This window comes from Bubalus bubalis, chromosome 7, assembly GCF_019923935.1.
Source record: "Bubalus bubalis isolate 160015118507 breed Murrah chromosome 7, NDDB_SH_1, whole genome shotgun sequence".
Lineage (NCBI taxonomy): Eukaryota > Metazoa > Chordata > Mammalia > Artiodactyla > Bovidae > Bubalus > Bubalus bubalis.
The window spans coordinates 46,049,234-46,058,388 of NC_059163.1; positions in this window are offsets into that span (position 1 = coordinate 46,049,234).

Here is a 9,155-nt window from a genome sequence, read left to right on the forward strand (position 1 = left end):
TGATAAAGTCTTGACTTCAACTCCAGAAGTTAAAACAACTCTGAATTTGGCAGACTATCAAAGAGGAGAACTCTACAGGATAATGGCTAGAAAGAGAATACTCAGATGATGATCAATTAAACTTGGTGGAGATATAGAATTGTCAGGGTCCTAAAATCTCAAACAGACCAACTTTCTAAATCAAATGCAAATTTCTTCTGCAAATCCTCCAACAGATGGCCATCGCAGCTGCCACCTGACTATTTCCAAAGACAAGAGGACTCATGACTGTTCAAAGCAGCTCATTGTGTTGCTGAAATCTGCTAGAAAAAGTCTTCTTTATACGATGCTAAAATATGCCTCTTCTTGCATGTGAGAAATCAAAAGAAAGTGAATCTTTCCCCTTATCTGTAGGATGACCTACCAGAGTACTCAGATTCTTCCACCTTTGCTCATATGATATGGTTTCCAAGCCCATCACTTCTCCAGCTATCTCCTTAAGATTAGAAATACTCTAGTTTCTCGGTTTTCTTACCCAGAAATGATTGAATCAGATTAGGACTGAGGCCAGGCGTGTATCTGTTTCCTTTGCTATATCTGCACAGTACTTTCAACCTGTTTCAATGTGCCCCAGTATCACTGAGTCACAGTCTCCAGTGAAGAACCATGCATGAGCCTCTTTCTACAGCTGATTGGTTTTTAATATTTATATTTATTTATGTTATCCTGAATGCATATATGGGGTTTCTGGAGCAGAGATCAGTTTTTATTACATCAATGACTATCTTTGCCCAGGTTAAGATGAATGGAGTCAGATGCTCCCCTGTATGTACCCGACTCTGTACTGCAGGAGAGTAACCCCCTACCCCAGTAAGAATCTCAGGGATGAGAGGAAAGGGAGAGAAAGGGAAGGAAAGCTCTTCTGCCTAATTAACACTAATTTCCCTTGGCAAGATAAGGGAAAGGTCCGGTGCTCTTACTTTCTGCAATATAAATAGATGTCTCTGGAGGAAGGAAGACAAGTGAAGCCTCTCTGGTTTACAGGTCCTGATTCCAGATTTTGCCCCATTTGAAATGTAAACACATACCCCCAGGGAGGTAAATCTTTTCAGAGTCATCTCACTAACTATTCTGTCATAGTCATAATTTAACTTCCAATGCTTGTTAAGCCAGGTTCTGGTAAGACTTGCTTGGAAAGTCCTAACTCTGCAGAAATGTGAAAATACTTGCTGACTTGGGCTCCAAATCTGTCTGTCTCTCTCTTGGGCTCCAAATCTGTCGCTCTCTCACCTCTCATGGCTTCCAGGGATTCATTCTGAGTACCAATCAATATGGGCTTCCCCAGTGGCTCAGACAGTAACGAATCTGCCTTCAATGCAGGGGACCAGGGTTTGACCCCTGGGTTAGGAAGATCTCCTGGAGAATGGAATGGCAACCCACTCTAGGATTCTTGCCTGGGAAATTCCATGGACGGGGAGACTGGTGGGCTATTAGTTTGTGGGGTCACAAAGAGTCAAACACGACTGAGTGACTAACACTTTCACTTTTCACCAGTCAACATGCATCTGACTAAGTATCAGAATGCCTGACTAAGAAGTGATTAGGTAATAAAAGCATTTTGTGGTCTCACTTGACAAAATGAAGAAGTGAAATGAATTGAAGTCGCTCAGTCGTGTCCGACTCTTTGTGACTCCATGGACTGTAGCCTACAAGGCTCCTCTGTCCATGGAATTTTCCAGGCAAGAGTACTGGAGTGGGTTGCCATTTCCTTCTCCAGGGCATCTTCCCGACCCAGGGATCAAACCCAGGTCTCCCACATTGCAGGCAAATACTTTACCGTCTGAGCCATCAGGGAAGCCCACTTGACAAAATACCTCCAGTATTTTGTACAGTAGCAAGTATAGTTTAATACAGTAGCCAGTCCTGCTTTGGTTTGCAGTTCAATGGAGCCATCAAGGACCTGACAGCTGTCATGCTTCCGTTCTTTCTTCTCAGTAGGTGAATTTCATCCTTGGACCTTTTGCCCCTTGGTCACAAGACAGCTGCCACAAGTCTAAGAAACAGGTCTGCATGTATCAGCACCCAAAACAAGAAGTGAGGTCAGGCAACAGGGATTTCATGACAAGGTTTTTTCCTCATAGGCCTCTTTCTCATCAAAGAGAAATGTCTCCCAGCAGCAACTGATAGAGTTTCCTTTATGGGCCAGAACCAGGTTCCAGGCCCAACCCTAGAGCAGTCGCTGGCAAAGAAATGTGAAACAGTCATGACATGGTCTCACACCAAGCTAGGGTTCTATTAACAAGTGTTAGAAGTGATCCATGAATTTTTGGAGAACTTCTTTCTTCATCTCAAATCAAGAGAGCGGAGACATAAATTTGTGCCCCCCTGAACAAAGGAGAAAGAAATGGCAACCCACTTCAGTATTCTTGCCTGGAGAATCCCAGGGACAGAAGAGCCTGGTGGGCTGCCGTCTATGGGGTAGCACAGAGTCGGACATGACTGAAGCGACTTAGCATGCATGCATGCATTGGAGAAGGAAATGGCAACCCACTCAAGTATTCTTGCCTGGAGAATCCCAGGGACGGAGGAGCCTGGTGGGCTGCCGTCTGTGGGGTCCCACAGAGTTGGACACGACTGAAGCGACTTAGCAGCAGCAGCAGAACAAAGGAGAGAACCCTCAGTTAAGGGTGCCCTCTCAGACTCTGTGATACCTTTTCCACACAAGATATGAGATCTTGGTTCCTGTACTAGATCCTGTGGATTGGGTCGCTTGGCATCCACTCCAGGCTCCTGACATGTCTGAGAGGCTAGAAAGCTGAGGGTCATGTTTCCAGGACTGCCTTCAGCAGGGGTCCCACCATCACCTGCAGCTATGTGAGACTCACCCTAGGAACCAGATGAAGGAGGGAGAGCGTGGGATGGAGGCATCCACTTGGCTGCATGGGTGATGCAGGAGGTGGAGGAGGCAGCTTCAGGCACTGCTGGCAGTCACTCAGTCATGTTCAACTCTGTGCGACCCCATGAACTGCAGCACACCGGGCTTCCCTGTCCTTCAGCATCTCCTGGAGTTTGCTCTAACTCATGTCCATTGCATCAGTGATGCCATCCAACCATGTCATCCCCTTCTCCTCCTGTCTTCAATCTTTCCCAGCATCAGGGCTTTTCCAATGAGTCAGCTGTTTGCATCAGGTGGCCAAAGTATTGGAGATTCAGCTTTAGCATCAGTCCTTCCAATGAATATTCAGGATTGATTTCCTTTAGGACCACAAAGGAGATGTGATCTTGGGAGTGGGAGCTGTTTCTAGAAGCTTTTCCTAGAGCCTGTTCTTCCAACCTTTGCATACAATTTTGTAAGTCTCTTACAACCTGGTTTTAAGTCCATTTCCATTGAAATGGGATATAGAGGGGTTTCCCTGGCCTACAACTAAACCCTAACAGAAAAAGGTCCTGTCTAGGAAGGTGTGCAGGAAGACTAGGAGTCTTGTGCTGAGGGAAGCTGGGGCTGCTGCCTGTCTGGGGCCAGAGGAAGGAGTAAGAGACCAATGAGATGCATTGACTCCTGGCAGGTGAGCTGCAGGTGACAGACACTCAGGGAAGGGAGGAGTGTCTCCAAAGCATTCGAAACAACAAAGAAAGAGTTAGGTTTAAACACCTGAGAGCAGAAGCTGGTGCACAGAAATGCTGGTCAAATAAGAACTTCCCAGCCTCTCTGCTCCTCTCCCCTCTTTAGCAGTATGGATAGAGGAGGAATTGAAGTGGGCCTGTGGAAAGAGAAAGCAAGGGTCCCTTCCCCTTCTTTCTCTGCCCAAGTTGAGCCCAAGCTGGCAAAGGGTGAGAACATTGACTACTGAGCCATGTTTCAAGTTCTGCTTATGACAGGGAACTGCCATAGGCATTTCAATGACTGACCAAGGACTTATTCCACCTCACAGACACCAAAAAAATCATGGGTTCTGCCCCAGTTATTATCCAGGGGCAAGAAGAAGAACTGGATGTGAGGAAATAAAACTTATATTTTGAGCCCTTCTGAGCAAACTATATACTTCTTATCTAAACCTCTGATATAAATAAGCATGGTGACTTCTTTCGGCTTTTTTTTCCCCTCAAAGTCAGGAAAAATCATGTGAAGAGGAAGTGTCTGATACACAGAAAATCTGCCTTACCTCACTCTTCCTAACTCACCAAAATTGGGTGATAGAGAATGGAACTTACAGGAGTATCCTCTACCGAGATTTAGGGTCTCAAAGAAGCATTACTGTTGTTGTTCAGTCGCTAAGTCCCATCCAACTCTTTGTGGCCCCATGGACTGCAGCATGCCAGGCTTTCCTGTCCTTCACTATCTCTTGGAGTTTACTCAAACTCATGGCTTTCCTGGTAGCTCAGATGATAAAGAATCCACTTGCAATGCAGGAGACCACAGTTCAATTCTTGGGTCGGGAAGATCCTCTGGAGAGGGATAGGCTACCTGCTCCAGTAACCTTGGGCTTCCCTGGTGGCTCAGATGGAGAAGAATCCACCTGCAATGCTGGAGATCTGGGTTTGAGCCCTGGGTTGGGAAGATCCCCTAGAGAGGGGAATGGCTACCCACTCCAGTATTCTGACCTGGAGCATCCCATGGACTATATAGTCCACGGGGTCGCAAAGAGTCAGACATGACTGAGCGACGTTCACTTTCACGTTCATGTCCATTGATTTAATGATGCCATCCAACCCTCTCATCCTCTTTGCCCCTTTCTCTTTTTCCTCCTGTCCTCATTCCTTCCCAGCATCAAGGTCTTTTCCAATGAGTTGGTTCTTCGCATTAAGTGGCTAAAGTATTGGAGTTTCAGCTTCAGCATCAGTCTTTCTAATGAATATTCAGGGTTGATTTCCTTTAAGATTGACTGATTGAATCTCCTTGCCATCCAAGGGATTCTCAAGAGTCTTCTTTAGCACCACGGTTTGAAAGCATCAGTTCTCAGAAAGCATCAGTGCTCAGATTTCTTTTGATGTATAAAAATGTTCAAGGGAAAATATGCTCAAGGAGAGTGTTAGAAATCAGTGGAGGCCAAACCAGTGATATTTTAAGGAATACCCATTAAATTTCCAGTTGATGACATGCCCAGTCATTTCAAAATCAACTATGCTCTCTCTTTCAGCCCCTCAGCACATGTGGGTTGATTTCACTGGGAGGACCAAATCCTGGGGGGATATTCTGTGGGTCTGATCTGATACATTAATTATTTCTGTGCACAGAGCTCCCATAGGGAGCTGAATCTTAATTGATTTTTAGACTTACTTAGCAGGACTGTGAATTTAACTTACATCGCATCTCAGAAGTTTGGAGCAAGTGTGGTCCCTTGTTAACTAGTCCAGCCTTCTTCCCCTATCCCTACCTGCTGGTAAGGAGTAAAAACAATTAACTAAATCTAACCGAATAATTGAAATACATTTCATGAGGGATGTTAGAATGTCTAGGAAGGTAAGAGCACAGTCCGTCAGAGTTCTCACCCTCTGGGCTCTAAGATGTGAACAGGATGTGTGCATGTGGGGTGGAAGGCTGCCTGACCTTGTAGCTGAGGAAGACTGTGGTCCATGGGAACCTCTGCTAGGTCTGCCTGGTTGTTCTTGGTGTCTTTGGCATTGCAGCTGATGCCTGTGTCTGGTGTTGATGTCTGGGTCTCTTTCTGTTCCTAGTTGGCCCTCTCTGACTCTCTCTGCCTCCTCAGGGCTTCTCCCAAAACAACCTGTTCCTTTGACTTTCGGCTGTGACTCCCACCTCATCCCAGCCCTCACCTACCTCACTGGCACTGGGGATCCCCACCAGATTCTCAGAGAGTCTCAGTCACAGGACCCAGTGAAGACAGACTAGCCAATTCTAAAGTTAAACCTTATGACCTCCCTCTGTCTGGTAATGCTGGACCCTCTAGGGTTGATATGAAGCAGCCTGAAATGAGGCCTCTTCTCAGAGTCTCAAATGGGGAGTGGAGATAAGAACTTCCTTCCACCTTAGATGTCTTCCCCAATTTCATACCACGTGCCCGGGCTGTGTCTGGCAGCACTGTTCCTCTGTTGCTCTTTTCTTCCCACAGTCCTGGGGCTGAAGAGTAATGGCTTCCCTCTCTGTTCTTTTGTAACACACCTCACTTCCACTCCAGGAGAGAAATGACTGAGCCATGTCATCTAGGCTTAGTATCAAATGAATGGAGGATGAAGGCAGATAAAAGAATTTAGAAAATCTCCTCCCAATATAATAGCCTGGCTTTTAAACTATTGTTTAGCTGCACAATCTTATTTTGAAGGTTGTGCATGAATGCTAAGTCGCTTCAGTTGTGTCTGACCCTTTGGGACCCTGTGCTCTTCTGTCCGTGGGATTCTCCAAGAAAGAATATTGGAGTGGATTGCCATTTCCTTCTCCAGGGGATCTTCCCGACCCAGGGATGGAACATGCGTCTCTTATGTCTCCTGCATTGGCTGGTCGGTTCTTTATCACTAGTGCCACCTGGGACTCCCCTTAAGGTCAGAAACTGACTGTTAATTATGTCTTTCTCTTTGCATTACATGTAAATTGCTTAGAGCAGTGCCTGGTGCCTGGTAAGCAATCAATATTCTCATTCTGTAATAGATCTTTTAGTATCCTGAGACTGGTTGATGTCTTTGGCGAACACATAGAAGAATATGTGCTAGGAAAAGCAAAAGAGAAAAATTATGTTAATAATGTCTAAGATATTAACCTTATTAACATTTCATTTTACCATATTTCAAAATTATCAACTAGTATATGCTTGTAGAGGAATTCAAAATATACAGGAGATTACAAATCAAAAATCCCAATAAAATTTTAAAATTTCTTTTGTTCTGTTCTGCTATTTTACACTTTTCTCTAAAAACAATGACTGCAAGCATTTTGGTTGGATATTTTTACTTGCCCACCTCTACCATTACACTATGAGTTTTTGATCTTGTCTTTGTAGCCACACAGGTCATTAGTGTTTGATGAATGAATAAATGATTGAATAATGAATTATCATATGAGTAAATGAAATATCTTTAAAATGTATTGTTATGTAAACTTGTTAAGATGCTACTTTAGTTACTTTTTGGACTTTCTTCATAGGATTACATGTGATTCAAATGCAACAGCGATTTAATTATGATGCTTTGAGTACAGTTTTCTTTCAAATGCTTCCCATGATGCTTCAGGAACCTTATACTGAGTAATAGAATTGTTGCAGGAAGGGGGGCCCCTTCCAGGGCCTGAAACTGGGCTCTTGTCTAACACTCAGAAATGAATTGTCCGAGGAGACACATGTGCTGACACCCGGGTGGAGAGCAGTAGGGTAAGGGAACCCAGGAGAACTGCTCTGCCGCGTGGCTCGAAGTCTTGGATTTTATGGTGATGGGATTAGTTTCCAGGTGGTCTTTGGCCAATCATTCTAATTCAGAGTCTTTCCTGGTGGCACAGGCATTGCTCAGCCAAGATGGATGCTAGCAAGAGGGATTCTGGGAAGTGGATGGACACACGGTGTCTCCTTTCGACCTTTCCCCAACTCTTCCGATTGGTGGTGGCTTATTAGTTCCATATTCCTTGGATCTCCTGTCATACAACAACTCAAGCAAACCGGTTACTAGGGTGCCTGGCCAGGGTGGGCAGTTTCAATCAGTGTGCGTCCCCTAACAGAATGAGAAGTTTGGATGATGACAAGGCAATTCATTAAGGCTTTTGTGTTTTTATGTGACTATCTGATCCCATAGCAGTAATGCCCACAGCTTTCATGGCTTATTTTATTTTTGATGTGTTATAAAGCATAGCCAATACATACTCTGTTATCTAATATGCTCAAGTAAAATGAACTGTGGTGATTGATCATTTGGATTTGTCAATGTTCTAAAAAGTAGTAATATAATTCTAAATTAAAAAAGACAAGTTTGGCAGTGTGATTAAAATGAAGGAAGAGACATACCAATCTGGTGAACAGACTACTGGTGTTATGAGTAAGAAACAGGACCCAGTTCATATCTAGTTTCCAGGATCAGTGAATGAGGTTCTTTCCCAGGTCATTTAGCAGAATTTGTTGATAATGTCTAAGATATTAACCTTATTAACATTTCTTAGAAGGCTGGTTGAGGCTGCTGCTGCTGCTAATGCTAAGTCGCTTCAGTCGTGTCCAACTCTGTGTGACCCCAGAGATGACAGCCCACCAGACTCCACCGTCCCTGGGATTCTCCAGGCAAGAACACTGGAGTGGGTTGCCATTTCCTTCTCCAATGCATGAAAGTGAAAAGTGAAAGTGAAGTTGCTCAGTCGTGTCCGACTCTTAGTGACCCCATGGACTGCAGCCTACCAGGCTCCTCCGTCCATGGGATTTTCCAGGCAAGAGTACTGGAGTGGGGTGCCATTGCCTTCTCCGTGGTTGAGGCTAGAAGCCTTCTTCTCTGCTTTGCCTCACAGGATTTTGAAAGGCTAGTGAAACAACATTAGCAACTTACTAAGGACTTTGTGGGTAATGGCTTCACAGACAAAGGCCTTGATAGACTTCTTCTATCCTGAGAAAATATGTGTGTGCATGCCTGGTGGGTGATTGGGTCCTGGTGAGGAATGGATCCCTGTCAGGTGTTGTCACCTTTTGGCCCAATCATGTTGCTCCATTTCATCCACTCACCCTGGAGATCTGAGTCTGATTGCTCAACCATTGCTAAGAAATGCATCATTGACTCACTTCTTTTTAAAACTGAATGCTTATTAGCACCGTGCTAAACATTTTACATCATCTGATTTAGTCCTTACAATGAACCTATGAGAAAAGCACTACTCTTTCCCTTTTACAAATTAGGATCTGAGGCACAGAAGCTAACTTAACTGAACAAGATCAGATAGCCCGAGAGAGGCAGGGTTTGAGCCCTGTTCTATCTTCAGAATCTGAACTCTTAAGTCAGTGTTACACTATTAACTGATCTTAATGAGTGCTGCCCAATGGGTGGGTGGCAGTAATTCAGTGATGCATATCTCAATTCCTTGACTTTATCAGACCACAGATACATTTAACTCCTCTGAGCTATTACAACACTGTCTGTATCATTTATTTGGCAAATATCATTTATTGTCTTATACAGTTTATTTGATTCTGCATATGAACATATTTTCAGTTCAGTTCAGTTCAGTTGCTCAGTCATGTCCAACTCTTTGCGAACCCATG